The 18,312-nt window shown below is 33.1% G+C and overlaps 1 protein-coding gene across 7 annotated transcripts in view; it reads left to right on the plus strand.

Moving 5' to 3' along the window:
* The window catches only part of LOC117175154 (F-box/LRR-repeat protein 7), a 505,186-nt gene that overhangs the window by 225,343 nt on the left and 261,531 nt on the right, over window positions 1-18,312 (plus strand). The gene's annotated exons all lie outside the window — the stretch shown is intronic.

Consider the following 18,312-nt stretch of genomic DNA (forward strand, 5'->3'; position numbering starts at 1 on the left):
AATACCAACAGATTCTTAAGAGGTCCTCTTATATACAGTGGATCAATGTAACACATTTAGAATTTTATATTGATATAGCTAGGAGTTTAAATAAACTATTTGAGATAAAGAACATATGATTTAGAAGCTCTATCTAGAATTTATAAAATAAATCAGCTACATGAAAATTAGAGTTGACTAAGAAACGTTGAAATCATCTTTCACATAATAGAGTAATCTGTTCAAAAGATTCAATTTACTTACATGAGACATTACAATAAAGAATCATGAATAATAAAATCAATTTAGCGGTATTAAAATATAATGCATGGAACCTGTGAATGCAACATTGAAAAAGTGGTTAGGTGGTAACGTGAACACCTACTTTCTAGAACACTTAAATTAACATTTAGTAAAATAGAGATTAAAAAATACAAAAATTCATATATTTGATAGAAATCGAGAAAGGTCTGTTGCTTTGCAGTTAACTAATTTAATTCGGAGGTAAAACTTTTTTTCTATGATTTTAGAACCTTCTAGAACAATGCGACAAAGAGGGAGATATTTTTTAAAAGATAAATACAGTAAAATTATATGCAGCATGTATAGGCTAGAGAGAAAAAGAGATGAAGACAGAAATTGAGAGAGGTATGTATTGAAAAAAATGTTTTAATTCAAAAATAAGTTTTTAAATTTGCAACATTGCAGAAGGGGTTGCGATTGAGCGACTCGAAAGCAGTTACAAAGCTCCAAGCATACCTCAACATATGAATTAACCCGTATAAAATTTTGCGAGAATCTTGAATAATTCCAAAAGATTATTAAAAGATCCTTTTACAAACAGTTTCAAAAGCGTCTAGACGTGTCGATTATAACTTAGAAACTTCTAGAAAATAGCGACAATATGGAAATGATGGAAAAGTAAAAAGAGGAGGAGAATAAGGTAGTTCAATGTAAAGCTCGAAGTCCTTGAATCAGTGATTACAATATTAGACTTTCAGTTAGAGTATTCGACTAAATGATACAATATTATACTTTCAGATAAAAATTTTTAGAATTGATTTAGTGACACAGTTTTTACCTACTCAGTATGGAATTGATTCTATTTTTATATTAGTATTTTTATACTAGTTACAATTAACTTTATTATGATTCTTGGAATGTCCTTCTTCGAACTTTTTTTGATATAATTTTGTGTAATATATGACATTTTATTGTGTATGTGCATTCAGTATGAGTTATTCAATTTATAACAAAAGGTTATAGAAATTATTACTGAAAAATTTTCATTATCTCATTTGGGTAATTTTTTCATTGAAAAATCTCTGCTGTAACTTATTCAAAGCTTTTTTAAAATTTACAATGTTCTTGCTCTTCTTCCTCCTCCTCCTTCTCTTTTTCCTATACCTTCCTTCTCCTTCACTTCCACCTCCTTCTCCCTCTATTTTCATATACAAACTCTGCTTTCATGACTCAGCAATCAATCAAGTTACAACAGTAGCAACAAAATGACTTTCACATGTGCCAGTTGTCTCAAAACTGATTAACGACTTGATAATTTGAAAAGACATGAGAAATGCTCTTGCATAGCAAATAATCTTATATATGAGAGAATATATGATATATCTTATATATGATGAGAAATCTATTGATCAAAATGCAGATTTACCTGAGGTTATAGGGACAATTATGCAAGGCAGCAGCAATCAGACAAGAAATATCAGTTATAAACAATTAATGTAATATTTGATATTAAAATCCAGTAAGATTGTTATTTTAAATGAGAAGCAGTTGAATTCATCTAAAGCAAACAAAGCTTCAATAAAATTTGAAAGCTTTAATCAAAAAGTAGTTTTTTAGGTAGTTGTATTTTAAACCGAAAATATTAAATATTTTTCATAAAAGAGAAGCTTTCTATAAAACTGTTTAATTTTTTAAATAGAAAACATGGACTTTCAATGGAAAATTAACTTTTGAACCAAATAGTTGCCAATAAGATTAATTTTCTAACAAAAAACTTGAACTTTCAATTAAAATGATGATTTTTTAAAACTAGTGTCACTCTTAACCTATCAGATGAACATTTGACCAAAAAACATAAATTCCCAGCGAAATCAATGTTAATCCTAAATCCAAAAGAGTTGAATTCATTCAAAAAGATACATTTTTAGTGAAAAAAGGAAAAAATAGGTAGAGCATAATTTGAAGGGAAAAATAATTTTGAATACAAAATACAAATTTCGTACATATATTTATTAATGTTTTGTCTTTGCTGTTAGGTTATATACAGGTAATTTGACTACTGTTCATGACAAAATGAAACAAGATTTTTGAAGATATCAGATATGCTGAAAAAGTATCTTAAAAATGTTTTAAACAAATATTGTTTTATTATACTGGACTTTACAATATTTCAGACAAATTTGAATCAGTTTTAGAGATATTTATGGCTCTCTGATTACTTTAAAACTTCTGTAATTCCTAAGTATCTTTGTAACTGAAATTTTAATCTTGCAATCATTGAGTACAACACTTCGAGGATTTGATTGCACTACATTATACTCCTCTACTTTCTTCTTCTTCTCCTCCTCCACCTCCTCTTTTTCCTCCTAATTTTCTTCTTCCTTCTCTATTCATTTCTCATTATTCTACATATATTTCAAGAGTTCATTCAACTTTCCGTGTGGAAAAATTCCCGCTGAGACCTCTTAGGATGAGGGCCCCTGCCGGGGGCCCGCATTGTTGTTCCACACGTGAAAATTCTACGAGGGCCCCCGTCGAGCGCCCAACTCGGTCACCCTCACAAATCGACGATTAAGATTTCAAAGTTACTCTTTTCTGAAATTCGAACTTTCACCATATGGTTGTTATCCTTTCTGAGTTCTGGTGAAGATGCCGCCCAAAAAGAACTCGAAGGGGTCCTCCAAGCAACCCCAGAAAACCCAAAAGAAGAAGGAAGGTGGATCCGGTGGCAAAGCCAAGAAAAAGAAGTGGTCCAAGGGAAAAGTTCGTGATAAGCTCAACAACTAGGTGTTGTTTGACAAAGGCACGTATGATAAATTGCTGAAGGAAGTGCCACAGTATAAATTGATCACTCCATCGATCGTAAACGAAAGATTGAGCGAAAGGGCCCAGCTCGATTGCTCTCACGGATTAACGATTAAAATTTCAAAGTTCGAAGGGTGAATATTTTGTTGATACTACTAATTTTAAGGTTTCATGAGGGCAGACTTACAAATAGTGATTTTCTGTCAAAAATTGGATGACACTTTTTCGAAATTAGAAATCGCACATATGAGAATGTTATTTTATTTACTGAAATAAAATCAACGCCTACCTTCGGTACTGCATCTTCCGGAACTTACAATCTAAGAACAAATTCTCTATAAATATGTTGAGCGCCAGGCTTTCTGTAGCCACTCAAAACATATCAAAAATTTTAAATACCAATATGCTACAGCAAAATCTCAAAAAAGCAAAAAATTCTACGGCAAAATTCAACAACCGCAAAATTAGACAACAAATCCCAATATCAAATTTGAATTTCCGTTGGATACATTATACCCGAACAAAATTACGCTAGCTCAGCCCTGAAAATTTAGTTAATGGTAGAGTGGGTGGTCGACGGTAAAAATAAAAGAAATCTCTGAATTCAAATAAAATGAAATCAGTCAAAATTCCATGTTACAAATAACACATAGTTTATTAACCTTTGATACACATCCGTTGTCGTGGTGATACATAATCTAATTTGTATAAGTGACAATCCTACTCTACATTACAATCAAGCTATCAGAACAATTTTTAGTTCCCAAAACAAGAAATCGACATGCAACTATCTATATATCCTAAACTAACTAATATATAATGGATTGGGCCCAGTTCCGTTGGCTCTACTCCACGGTGCTCAACTAAAGCTCACATTATTAGACTACAGCAAAATACTGACATAACCTCTTAGCATAGATTTTTGGGAGTTACCTCTAAGTCATGGTCTTAAACATAAGTGGGTAAATTTTCGATCGGCTAAAAAGGGTACCCTGAAAGCAAGAACAAAATTAAAGTAAAGGGGAGAAGAAGTTTCTAAGTTATAATCGACACGATTAGACACGTTTGAAATATAACGTTTTTTTGCAGCGTAAAAAATGTAATGCATCATTGATGATAACCTTAAAATTATTCACGATAAAAATTCTCTTTAGAAATTACACAGTACAAATTTGATGACGTCACTAAGAATGTTCTGTAAACATGGCATTAGCCATTACAGCTGTAGAATATCGGTAAGATAGGTTTTTATGGTCTGAATTAAATTAGTTAACTAGAAAGCAATCATCCTCAATTTCTATTAAACATATTGATTTTTGTAACTTTAAATTTTTTATATGACTTAATTTTAATTGAAGAGTTACTGAAAGTAGAGGGTTATGTCATCACTGTATCATTTTTTCCCATGTTTGATTCACAGATTCTATGCATTAAATTTTGATACTGCTGAATATATATTTATCATTCATGATACTTTATTGCAATTAAGTAAATGCTAACAAGAGCTTTCAAATTATATGTTCTTAATCTCAAACAGTTTATTTGACGACCTAGGTGTATCAATATAAAATTTTGAAACTGTCACAGTGATCCACTGTTTGTAAAAGGATCTCTTAAGAATCTGTTGGTATTTTTCAGGATTCATGTACAAATTTTATATGGGTTTATTCAATAGTTGGGGTATGCTGTGAGATTTGTAACTGGTTTCAAGTAGCTGAATCGCAATCCCTTCTGCAATATTGCGAGTTTAAGAAGATTATTTTTTTATTAAAACATGCTTACATTCTCATCAGAGAAGGTGTTATATTTGTGTAAAATTTGACCCCCCCCCCACAGTTTTGGTTAAATGTTTACGTTTCGAGACCTACTGAATCCGAAAAACAGGTTTTAACGAATGTGTATGTCTTAATGTCTGTCTCCATGTATGTCTGTATGTCTATATGCCTGTATGTTTGTATGTATATATGTATGTACCCAGTGGGCACAAAGTTCGGCGACGTCTTTACGATATCGTTACGACAACTTTACGATAACTTTACGACACCCTATGTCCATGACGTTAAGGTGTCTTTACGATATCGTAAATAAGTCGCATGATCTGACGATGTCTTTACGACATCGTAAAGATAGAGGAACGACATGGACATATCATGTCATAAAGTTGTCGTAAAGATGTCGTAACGATGTCGTGAAGACGTCGCCAAATTTTGTGCCCACTTCGTATGTATGTATGTATATATATATGTATATTTAGTGTCCTAAACTAAAGGCCAAGTTAATTAGCCAGCCATTGTGGATGAATATTGAAAAAGTGGGCACATGTTGAATTTTTACGAGACCACTTTTTTCAAAATTCAATATATCTTTGTACCGTCATTCATAGTGTTCGAAAAAATTCCAAGAAACACAAGAAAATGAACATTTGCAGCCAAATAACGCACGACATGAAAAAAGTCAGAAAAAGAAAAGGTTTGGTAATAAATTGTTAATGTGTGAATTAATCAGAAATAATTCTCTAGTTTTAATCTTATTAATCTTCTTGGTCAAATTGATGAACTTTTTTACATCTGTTAAAGAATTTGGATGATTCTTTTTGATTTCGTTGAGATACATATTGTTGAAATTGATTATGAAATAAAAATTAATCAAAAGCTTGTTTAAAATCTTCATATGCGATAGAAGACATGAATAAACTTCTATACTATTGATATAATACAATTATGTCAAACCGTTATAACAGACAAGATAAAAAAGATGTTGGAAAGCGATGGTATTTGTCTGAGTGTTACAATAATTAATAATTAAGACAATGAGTAACATGTTAAAAATGACGTACTTCAGACCATAGGATTTAGGTGTTAATAAATCTCTTATTCACGTTATTCGAAGTTTCGAAAACTATACGTTTTCCTCGTCAGAATAGAGCCGTGTATATAAAAGTTCCTTGTGTCATATCGAGTATTTATATTAATCCTCAATTCTCCTTTTTTCGATTGTTCTATGAAAAAATTTACAAAATCAATATAATACACATTTTATAGATTAAAATGCGGTGAAAAAATAGATACATGTTTTCTATTAAAAGTGAGGTTAAAAATTGAAAAAACATTCATATTTACCATTGAGTTATCTTCATTTCAGATTAATAAATTGAATAAATTTTATTATGTATTAAAAAAAACCTTAAATTATTAAACATACTTAAAAACCAATTATTAAACAGACTTAAAAACAGTAGTTAATTTTAAAAGCTTCATTTTGGTGGGATGAAAACAGAACTACGTTTTGCTCCATTTTTCAAACGAGAAAAATAGAAGGAGGACCATTAATAGAGAGATTATATAATTTTATAATTGAAAATTATAAAAAATTTATAAATTTGAAAAAATTGGAAGAATAAAAGTTGGAAAGCATAAGATATCCATAGTTGTATATTTAAAGGAAAACAGAAAATTTGTTTAAATTAAAAGTTAATACTGGTAATAAAAACTTAGTTAAATTAGTTAATTTAAATTTTATTAATTATATTTACATTCTTTTTCTCTGATTGATTTAAAAAATGAAGTTTGAATTGATTTTTTAAATTAAAGAATCCAAGATAATGTTATATATTCGTTTTTAAATTCGTTAAATTCGTGTAAAACAATGCCATTTTCCCAATCAATTAATTTCCCTGTTTCGACCCGGTGTTTAGCTAAGTAACATTTCTCTTTTCTCATAAAATTGTTTTAACAATTGAATACTAATGCTCCCAGACAGTTCAACGGAATTATTACAATTTATAGTCCTAATTTATTAAATGGGCATGTCACATACCGACCAGTTTCAAAAATACGATTAATTATTAAAAATTAGTTCAGTTTTTTATTTACTGTGTCCTAATCAGCATATCGTAACTGATTATTGACATTGGTCCCAATGGTGGAAGGATATTGAAAATAGCCGTTATAATTTTATTATTATAATTAAGTAGTAATTCAACCCTTGGAATTAGAATGAGTTCCTCTTGACTGATTAGGAACACATATTTGCTTCTAAGGATACGGAGACCTTTAAATTAAAAGTAATTTGCAATGGGAAATTCACGTGAGATATACCTGTATGTGGATCCATAATAAATTCTTGTAAAGGACTCAAGATAAAAAATCTGTTCTTTCCGATTCATAATTTTTTCTTTTTATTCGCGAACCATTAATTTTCTAATTATGAGATGCTTGGGACCACTGAAGTTATATATGATTGCGCATAAGGTATTTAATTTAGAACTGCACTCCTTGGTGACGATATAACTCACTTTATTCTAACGAATTATCTTTTTTATTCCTTACAACAACACTGATTCCGGACATCGAGTTGTCCTTGGAATAGAGTGCAAATCTGTAACGTAAACAATTGCTTAAATGAATTAAATTTCCAAACTGTATGAAATTCTACCATTTGCTGTATAATTTAAAATTTGCTCCGCACAAGGAGGTCTTCATCGCTTAGGACAAAGTGCAAGGTTTTCACGAGAGAAATTCTCTACTGATTTTAGATTAATTGAAATAATTTATTTGCAGACAGCTTTCTCAAACCCATTGTCCAATTTATTCTGATCTTAAAATCGTTCGATCTCACACAGCGAGGTCTTCACGGAAGGAAGTGCAAATTTGTACGAAATCAAACGTTGCTTAAACAAATTACTCACGAAAGTATGGTTTAATCAAACTAAATTAAAAGAAGAATTATCCTTTACGATTTCATCACGTGGTAACTTAATAGGATGAAGTTTGCCTTTATCTCTACACACGATTCCTGAAGATATTTCCTGCTTGAAGTTCTCTGAATCCAGAGAAAACTTCGAACGTGGATCACCCTATGAGCTCCCGAATAAGAGTGTTCGTTCCGTATCTATCGACTGCTTTTGCGACAAGCGCGGACCAGCCTGGAGCGTATGAAATGAAATTCTTCTCTGTGATTTAAAAATGTTCTATGCTATAGATGTTTCTTTAACTTTTATTTATCGGGTGAGGGCTGATCGTCTCAACGCCCCCTTAAACGAAAGGATCTTTTAAAATCTTTAAGTATTCATTCGTTTGCTATTAAGGATGTACACTAGGTACAATATCGTCAAAAGCTTGTTAATTTTTCAGAGTAGCAATATTGAGCTTTATATGATATCTAGAGGTACAATAAATGATTAATATTATACAAATATCATAAAAATTGTGATTTAAACCAAAATTTAATGATAAAAGTTCATTAATTTCAGCCTTAAATTAATTTAGGGTTGTCTGGAAAAAACCCTTTATACAAGTAATAATTTTTTATTTTTATAAATAAAATATAATCGAGTTACACCAACTTTTACCTTTAGCACCCAGCAAAAGCGTCTTCTCCTAATACAATCTTGCAGCAGTTGAATATTTTCGAATACGACGGCCCTGAATCATATGTTTGCTAGAAACTGTGCGGTGTTGCCGCGGATCTGACTCCCCAGTCGTTTGTAATCGTGTAATGAATAATTTTTGTATTCTTTCGACGAATCTCTCATAAAATAGCTAGCAGATTGACTCCAAACTTTGCAATAGTGTTCTTTGACATACATACTATGTATTCTTGAAATTAACAGAAGATTTATTTATTAAAGTGCCTTGCAAACTTTACCGGCAGTTTTGAAGCGTTAAAAAGGATCATTGTTTTAAGTTGTAGTGATATCTATTTGGGTTTGAGATAACTTTAGTACATCCTTAAAGCTGAGGAGTTCATAAGATTTGTACTTTTATTAGTTTATACTGTATATAATATTTCATGTCTTTAATAAAAAAAGTTGTTTTTCATAATAAATTTCGTAATCGCAACTGCCAATTAAATTGTAATTATTCACGATCAACGCCCCCTTAAACGAATGCATTTAATACCGTTGTATTCATTTGTTTATCCATCTACGGTGGTGAATTTTTTTCGTTTGGATGAGAACGGTTGAGATGTAATTAAGTAAAGATTTTTTTTTATAAGATCTAGATAAAACAAAAGAAAAAGATTTTACATTTGTATTTTATTTTTATGAGGGAGTACTCTAAAGTGAAGTCTATAGTTAAATTAATGACTACTTAATTCGCCTATGTAGTTATTATTTGAGATTCGCAAATAAAATTATGATTTTTCTCAGATTTATTTTTTACGATTGTGTAACACAAAAAAAGTTATTGTAATGCAAAAAAATTATTTTATATTTTCTCCTATTCTTGTAGTACAGATGCCAGCGAGAATATGTGATGATAGGTTTCTCTACTTATGATTTCTCCTAGATGTAACGCACCTTCATAAGTTTCTCCTAATTCTTGATTCCTTAGTCGAATTGAATGTTTCATTTTATTAATTTGACTTTGTTCCTTTCTCTGCAGTGATTTTTCTTTTCTTTTTTCTTTTCTTTTTTAAAGCTGATGTAGAAATTACGTTTTAATGTCGTTTTGATTCTTTTTATTTTCTTTGCCAAGATTTTCGTTCTTTCCTTATCTCTTTCTTTCTTTTCTCTTTGTGCAACTATTTCTTGGTGCTACGCAAACGATTTCTATAATTGTTTAAATTCTCATAAACTATTTTTATCTCTTAGGGCGTTGCGCTGTAGTCTACCTTGATATTCATGTCCTGCACGATCTTTGTGATTTCTTTCAGGTCTGTTTTGTTTTCTAATGGTAGATTTTGGGTGAGAATTGGGGAGTCTGTGCTATTGTTCGGATTCTTTCCGTTCTCGTGTCTCGTTTCTCTCGATGTCACCCCTATTATTTTTAGTTTTTTTTTTTAAATTCTTCCAGCTTTCTACCTACTAAAATTTTTGTTTTAAGAAGTCGCGTTGAGTAGAAGCTTCCGGCAAGGTTCTACCGATGGGTACAGAATCCCTGCAATCTACTTTTAAAATTTTCTCAATTTGTGGCTTTCCTTTAGTTTTTTGTGACCATCACAAAGTGTCACTCATGGCTTTTTTCATAGTGAGATGATTCTTCCTAAGTGCGCATTCACGGACTACCTTCGGCTGCTCGTTTTTCTTTTTTTTCAGGTATTTCAGCTGTCTCCTTTTTCACATGAATTTTTTTTTAAATTGCGCTTTCTTCATTTTTTGTGCTCCCATAGCCCTATTCCTTTTTGGTTCTGTTTTTTCTTTTTAATCTGTAGTGTAGGTGTGGAAGAATTTTCAGGTGATTTCGCTTTTGTTTTCTTTCGCTTTCTCTCTTTTCGCTGAGAATTTTCGTTGTTTATTCAGTTTCGCGGCGTTTGAGTGCATTCATTTTTCTGTTCCACATTTTGTTTACACCAATTTAAAATGCGATATATTCGATTTTATTACGGGGGTAATGCTGAGAAGGGAAACATGGAAATGGAATGCCGAGGGTAAGGTGAAGACACAATAAAATAAAACGAATAAAATATTGGCCTTTATTTCCACTTACACGCTTCATTGAAGATAGCCACGTCGTGGCAAGGCATTGGCGATCGGGTCATCCGCCGTAAGAGTGTAAAGGGGCAGTCGTAAAAGGCAAGGAGTTCTGTGGATGCGAAAGTGGTCCTGGAAGGACGTTAGGAGTCTAGAGATCTTCCTTCAGGGTACTAATTTCCAATGGTTTGAGTATGGTAATAGAACACATTTGAGTGTTCTTCGGGTCTTTTTCTAACTTTTCTGATTTTAGTAGAGTACCATTCATCTGTTTTGTTGTATACGTATGCTTTCGGTTTTTCTACGCTACAAGCTAATGCAAATTCTATGTTTTTTGCTGGTTCCGCTGATCTCAACAGAGCATTAGGGACGAAATTTAAACTACCTTTACGATATATGACTTCACAGCCATATTTTAGTAACTCTAATAACCATCTGGCTCATCGGCCAGTGGGGTTTTTTAGTTTATGAAGCGACTTTAATGATAAGTGGTCTGTGATTACTTTAAAACTATAACCTTCTAAGTATGGTCGAAATTTTCGTATGGCCCTTTAAACTTCTGCTCGTGTAAGCGATTACGTAATTTACGCCGTCGGCTGTTTGTGTAAGTACGGCTCCCAACCCTGCTTCTCTTTTCCCCAAATCTAGGGGAACAAGTGAAAAATAAAAAAAAGCCTTAGGTTTTAGGTAAACTATATTTACGTACACAGAACACAATAAATGAATACAAAATCTGTTTGTATTTCGCGAAATTTGGTTTAAATGTGACATCGGTGTTACTATGCACTGTCTAAGTTTTTTTCTCACCTAGAGCAAAGGGTAGATATGTGAGAAAAATTAGTGGTTAATTAAAGGGAACTAGTAATTTTTACAAATAAATTTCACATACATTTTAAACGTATATGAATTACGTTTTTTACGTTTCCTGGTTCTTTGATCTGTGAGAGTCCTGCGTAGTTGTTTTCTCTAACGTTTTTTTTCCTTTACACTCAATATCTTGTTTTAACATTCAGCAAAAATTTGTCATCATGTGCCCATCCCATTGTCCTTGATAACGACGCTCCATTTCATTGATATCTTGTTGAAAGCATTTCCTCTGTTCTTCACTTTGATCACCTAGATTTTCAGGAAAGTAAGCCACATGTGAATCAAGAAAATGCAATTTAGGATTCATCAAACAAGTTTGATCATGGACATTCTGAAGCATACATTCACAAATTTTTTTATAGTCCTCGCTTTTATGGTTACCTAAAAAATCTTCTGGAACCTTTTTAAAACGCAGCCAGGCTTCTTTCTCAGTATCTGTCATGTACTCAATGAACTCGTTGTCTTTCAACATTTTTTTTATCTGAGGCCCGTCAAATAGCTTTTTCTTTATTTTGGCGTCAGATAAGCCTGGAAACTTGCTTCCTTAATATATGAAACATTCTCCTTCCTTTCCCAGTGACTTAACGAATTGCTTCATTAAGTTAAGTTTAATATGAAGGGGGGGGGGGGGTAATTTTGGTGGGATCTTCCAGTGTCTCGAATAATATATTTTTTGAGTTAGGTTCAAAAGAAGTTCTTTTTGGCCCCTCCTTTTTTGTGATTTCTCGCGATCTTCACTATCCCACAAACAAAGGAAGCAGGAATATTTTGTAAAACCTGATCGTTTCCCTAACAAGATCGTAACCATTTTTAGATCTCCGCAGACCTTCCAATTGTGCAACGAATATTTAATCAACTGCAAAACTTTTTAAAATGTTTTTATATCATTCCTTCAATATTGTCGAGTGTGCTATAGGTACTGATGCATATTTGTTTTTATTGTGTAGCAAAACTGCTTTCAGACTACGTTTCGACGAGTCAATAAAAATCCTTCAGTCGTAGTCTTTGTAAATGTTCGGTTTTAGTTCATTCATAATTCCCTTAACGTCTGAAAAAATAAACTAAATCAGTATCTCGAGAAAAATAATTCAGAAACTCTTTTTCTCTATTTTTATAAACGGTAGATTTGGTTCTTTTTGTTAATAAATTTCTTTTCTTCAAATCCGAAGCTAAGTGCTCAGCAGCATCTTTAGGCAATCCTAAGTTCCTCACAAGATTATTTAATTCCTTTTGTGTATATAATTTTGGTCGTCTTTGTTCTTTTGAAGGAATAAAGTCATCGTCAATGTCATCACATTCGTCGTCACGAGTGCCAGGATCACTCTCATTTTCTTTATCAGAAGATGTTTTAACGGCGAATTGGTTAATTGAAGAAGTGACAGCTTTTTCACTTTCTGCAATATTTTCTGATTTTTTAACATCATTTGAGCAAGGTGAGATGAAAAATCGATTTATTTTTGCTTGAAAAAGCACAAAATGTGCATTTCTTTATATAATTTGTACGTAAAATTGACAAATTTTAATGCATAACTAAATTTTTAATATGATTTGAGCAAAGTCAGATGGAAAAATAATTTATTCTCGCTTGAAAATGTCCAAAATGTGCATTTGTTATTAAAATATATAAATATTAATTCATAGCGAAATTTAAAAAAATTAATTTTACCTTAAAAAGTACAAAATGTGTATTTTTTTATATGATTTCTTCGTGAAGTAAACAAATATGATTGCATAGCTACCATTTTTAACATAATTTGAGCAGGGTCAGATGAAGAATCGATTTTTTTGCTTGAAAAAGTAGAAAATGTGCCTTTGCTTATATAATTTGAACGGAAAATTATAAAATTTTAAAGCCTAACTAAATTGGTTAATATGATTTGAACAAGGTCAGATGAAAAAAAGAATTATTCTTGTTGAAAACGCCCAAAATATGCATTTGTTTATGTGTTTGCTTGATAACTCCTTAAGTGTGCATTTGTTTATATAATTTGTTCATAAAGTGAACAAATATTAATGCATGACAAAATTGTTCCAGAAAACATAAGTGGCAATACTATTGCAATGAAATTAAATGAAAAATCGATTTCATTTTTCTTTAAACTCCTAAAATGTGAATTTGTTCATATATTTATTACAATATTATCATTACAATAAGAGTAGATAAAAAAATGATCTGCTTATTAATTTCTGTGATGTATATTTCTTTATAGAATTTGTTTATAGAAGTGATTAATAACATTTAATATTGAATTTTGATGGTCACGTATCATGTAAACAATAAAAACAAGCAATTCAAGATTAGGAATATACTTCAACATAAAATATTTTTAATATGGATTGTTTGTTATTAAAATCTGCTAATAATAATTATGTCTGCAAGCTAAAATTCGTTTTTCTTATATCGCTTTGCATTGTATTAAATTGATTTGAAGTATGAAAGCAATTTTGTCAACGGGAATAAAACATAAAATGCAAAAATGTAATACTTTTCATTATTTGCATTGAGATAAAAAAGAAATAAAAAATATAAAAATTCACTTTCAACTTTTTTTAGAAAATTTAGTCCTAAATTATTCAAAAAGATCTAAGCTACAATCGTTGCATTATAGCGTTCTATATATCATTTTGTACCTCGTTTTTCATTTGACTCTACTCTGAAGCGCTAGTCGCTACGTCACAGACACATATGTCGAAGGTGTATCGAAAACGCGACACAACCCTTAGACGATATATCGAATTTCCGAGCCTAAGTCGAGCCGAGAGAAAACTTAGCACGGGTATCGGAAACACGAGCCCGACCCGAGAAAAGACCGACTCGATCCCAAGCCGATCACGAGACAGTATCGTATCGAACGGCACACTAGTAACGGTGCACATGAAAATCAGAGCCCTGGCGGCCACTAAACTCCGCTCTAACAGCCGGCTCGTCCTACGTTGTGAGTCCTTTTTGGTATGCCGGATAAGATTTAGTCAAAATATTTTTTTCCATGTTTTATTATTAAACTTTGTATTTAACGTAGTTTTCTTTTGGCTCTTGCATTTCTCGAAGATTGAGACTAATATTTTATTCATAAAAGAGGTTCGAATGTTCGAAATATGTCGAGGTTCAGAACAAAGTTGAAATAATATTCAATGAGGTTCCTATCCAAATGAAGTACGTAAACGTACTTTATTGTACTGTAATATATTTCCCAAAGTTTCAGCTCTATATTCATTTACAAAAAAAGTTCTTAGGTCCAAAAAAATATTTAGTGAACTGAACTCTTCCTTTCTATGGAACGCAAATGAACAAGGATAGTTATTTGAAGGACAAATATGTAGAATTTATGGCTGACTACGCACGACAAGGACACATGGAACAGATACCTCAAGAAGAAGCAGACATTAATTAGTTAGTCAACTATTTGCCGCACCACGCCGTTACAAAGGAAAGCAGCACGACAACAAAACTTCGGGTGGTCCCTTAACGAGGTACAAAGAATCGGTTACGTGGTTTAAAATGACCTGTTCTCGATTACTCTACGTTTTCGCCAACATCCAATAGTTTTATCGGCAGACATAACACAGATGTATCGCCAGATACGAATTTATGAGGACCAGCAACATTTATAGAGAATCCTGTGGAGAACCGACCCCTCATCGCCTGTACAACATTTTAAATTAAGGACTGTCACATATGGCACCGCGTCAGCGCAATTTTTTGCGACTCGCGCATTGAGACAGGTCGGCGAGGACAACAAAGGGAAATATCCAAACGCTAGCGACGTTATTATTCAAGACATTTATGTGGATGACCTGTCCAAAGGAGAGAGCGCTCTGTAGGAAGTAAAATAACTGAAGCGTGAACTCATCGAACTGCTTTGGTCAGCTGGACTCGAACTGAGAAAATAAACCTCAAAGAGCTCACAAGTATTTGCAAGGCACAACGAATCAAGTACAGAAAAATTAATTTAAACGGATAAGGATCCGAAAACGTTAGGGCTTATTTGAGATTGCCGCAAGGATACATGACAATACTCAGTTCAGGAATCGTTTTCCAAAAGGGCAACCAAACAGGAAAATTTTATCGAAAATCGCGCAAATTTCCGATCCTCTTGGTTTGGTTGGACAGGCGATTACACAGGCCTGTAAATAATGGGGTAATGTCAGTTGTTGGAAAGTGGAGGGTAATTTCCGAATTAATTTTTTTACGTAGAATCTGAATTCGGTGTGAGAATTGGCCCAGCACATCAGGATTTTAGGATATTTGAGGTTATGTTCTCAAAAAATGGCGTTTTTGGCTACTTTTGAGGTTATGTACAGAAGGCACCAAATTTTTTTGGATTTCAACAACCTCGAACACCCCCAAGTACAAATTTTCAAGAGAAAACACCCAGTAAAAAATGTATGCCTCAAAGTATTTAAAGCAAATGCTGAAGCCATAATGGGAAATATTTCGTAAATTCAAATTAGCATAACTTGGTCAAGAAAAATGCTAATTGAACTCTGCGACTTTCAAATTAGGAGACAGAGCAGTACTATATGATACAACTAAAGAAAAAGTCCCAAAAAATTTTGTGTCTTCTGTACATAACCTCTAAAGCAAAAACGCCATTTTTTGGGTACATCACCTGAAATATCCTAAAATCCTGACGTGGTGGGCCAATTCTGACCCCGGATTCGAATTCTACCTATACAATTACTTCGGAAATGTCCCTTCACTTCCCAACAACAAAGCCATGTTGGACTGTGTTATCCAAACAAAAATAATCATGCAAAAATTATGGCAGTTACAACTTGGAAGAGACGAGACGTTACCACAGGGCAAACATACATACTATGTGGCTGGACTTTATTACGAAACTCAAATCGCTCAATGAAATTTCTGTTCCTCGATTTGTGAGTTGTAATAAATTTGTCACGGTTCAACTCCACGGGTTTTGCGAGGCCTCAGAGGTGGCATATGATGCACGTGTGTATCTACGGACATCCACGTTATCAGGACAGGTAGCCGTTTGTATCTTGTATGCCAAATCGCGAGTGGCCCCTTTAAAAACTATCTCGATACCTCGTTTTGAGCTTCAAGTTGCCGTTTTGCTTACTCAACTGTCAGAATCGTGTTCGACAGCGTTGTCATTGAACTTTGATGACAATTATTTTTGGACAGACTCGATGGTGACTCTTGGGTGGATTCAATCCACACTCAGTCGATAAAAGACATATGTGGCAAATCGTGCAAGTGAGATTCAAAGGCTAAGTAACAACAATTGTACCTAACTTTGTAGGGGTTCGCAAAAATTTAAATGAATTAACTGCGCTTTTGTATAACAATAAATTCCAAGAAATTGTCAAATAATTTTTTACCTAAAGGGGCGGTAGAATCAGTTAAAATACATCTATCACGTGTTATCGGGGAAACTAGGTTAACTTACGAAGAATTTTACACGGTTCTAACACAAGTTTAATGCTGCTTAAATTCACGCCCACATTTCCACTCTTTAATTATACAACTGACCTCACCTCCTAACTCCTGGACACTTCCTTATTGGAGATTCTTTACCTACATTACCACAACCAGATCTAATTAATGAACCACGTAATCGTCTCTCAAGGTATGAGCATCTTCAATAGATGCTACAGAATCTTTGAAAACGCTGGCAACTTGAATACTTGAATCAATTGCAGCAACGAAAGAAGTAGTCTCATGCAAAATCGAGTCCCTTAACTCCAGGTACTATGGTGGTTGTTAAGGAGGACAACCTATCTCCCATGAAGTGGCGCCTCGGCCGAGTTATGCAGCTCCACTCGGACAAGGATAATATAACACGAGTTGTTCCATCTTAATGGTATTTCTGATCTATTTAAATGTAGTTGAAAGACACTCTTTCAACAGTGGGCGGGATGTTGGGGCTCTGAGAATTGAACATTTGATCAGCTGTTGAATTTTTTTCTATTTGATAGACTATAGCTACAAGGGCAAGGCATTTTGTATCTCTAAGCTGCAAGGTTCGCCTGTAGTCACGTACACCTGATTGCTGTCATAATCTTTCCCTGTAACTCTGTTATTTAGCTGCTTATTACCTAAAGCATTAGAACTTTTCGGCGTTGTCACTTTTCTAACTTTCGTCCCAAAATGTCTTTTTCTGTATGGCAATACTGTAATTTGGCGAGAAAGCTTTAGGACGGCCGCTTTCGACCGTGGATCAGTAACCAGAACTCGGTAATCCTTTATAGAGACAATATTTATGTAAAAGCTCCACACTCAATTTAATGTAATTCTAAATAATATTCCTTATTGGTTTAATAAATCGAATTAAAACGTACCATCCGCATTCTTCACTGCATGAGAATAGTTCAACAAAGTGCATGCAAACGTGTGCACATTTAGAAACTTTTTTATTTACTTTGCACGCGCATCAAAAACTTCTTATTTTCCAAAAAATTCTAATAAAATAAATAATACATCCATTAGTGATAATCTTAGTCTAATTAATAGAGTCTTATCCGATCATTATGAATGATTCGTTCCATTTAACTTAAGCAAATAAGTGCATAAAGTCTATTTCAAAGAGAAAATCATATTTAAAAGCGATCTAATTCCAAGTGGAGTTATCCTTTATGCTGACCAGGTTGTCTGCAAGTAGTAAGGCGCTACTATCGAGCTACTGCGACCGCCGGCCCCCACTGCTCGGCTGTCTGTCTAGACTGACGGTACCCTCGCTAGAACACCGCGAGGTCCCCCCACGCAAATACCTCCCCACACGCGTACTCCGTCTACGGACTAAAAATGATATGAGCACGTGCATATGTGTCTAGGTTTTTTTTTGGACACATTCCTGGAGATAAATTCCTGGAAAAGGGAAGACTTCTGACGTGATTTCTAAAAGTTAAAGTCTACAATCATACTTTCTAGATTTTTTTAGGAACAAACAAAACTTACATCTACTCACAGGTAGCAAACAAAGATTTTATGGCTGTTTGAAATAAACCAAGGTTGAAATTTTTTCGTATCATAAAAGGTTTTT

This window comes from Belonocnema kinseyi, chromosome 6 (assembly GCF_010883055.1).
Source record: "Belonocnema kinseyi isolate 2016_QV_RU_SX_M_011 chromosome 6, B_treatae_v1, whole genome shotgun sequence".
Classification (NCBI taxonomy): Eukaryota; Metazoa; Arthropoda; class Insecta; order Hymenoptera; family Cynipidae; genus Belonocnema; species Belonocnema kinseyi.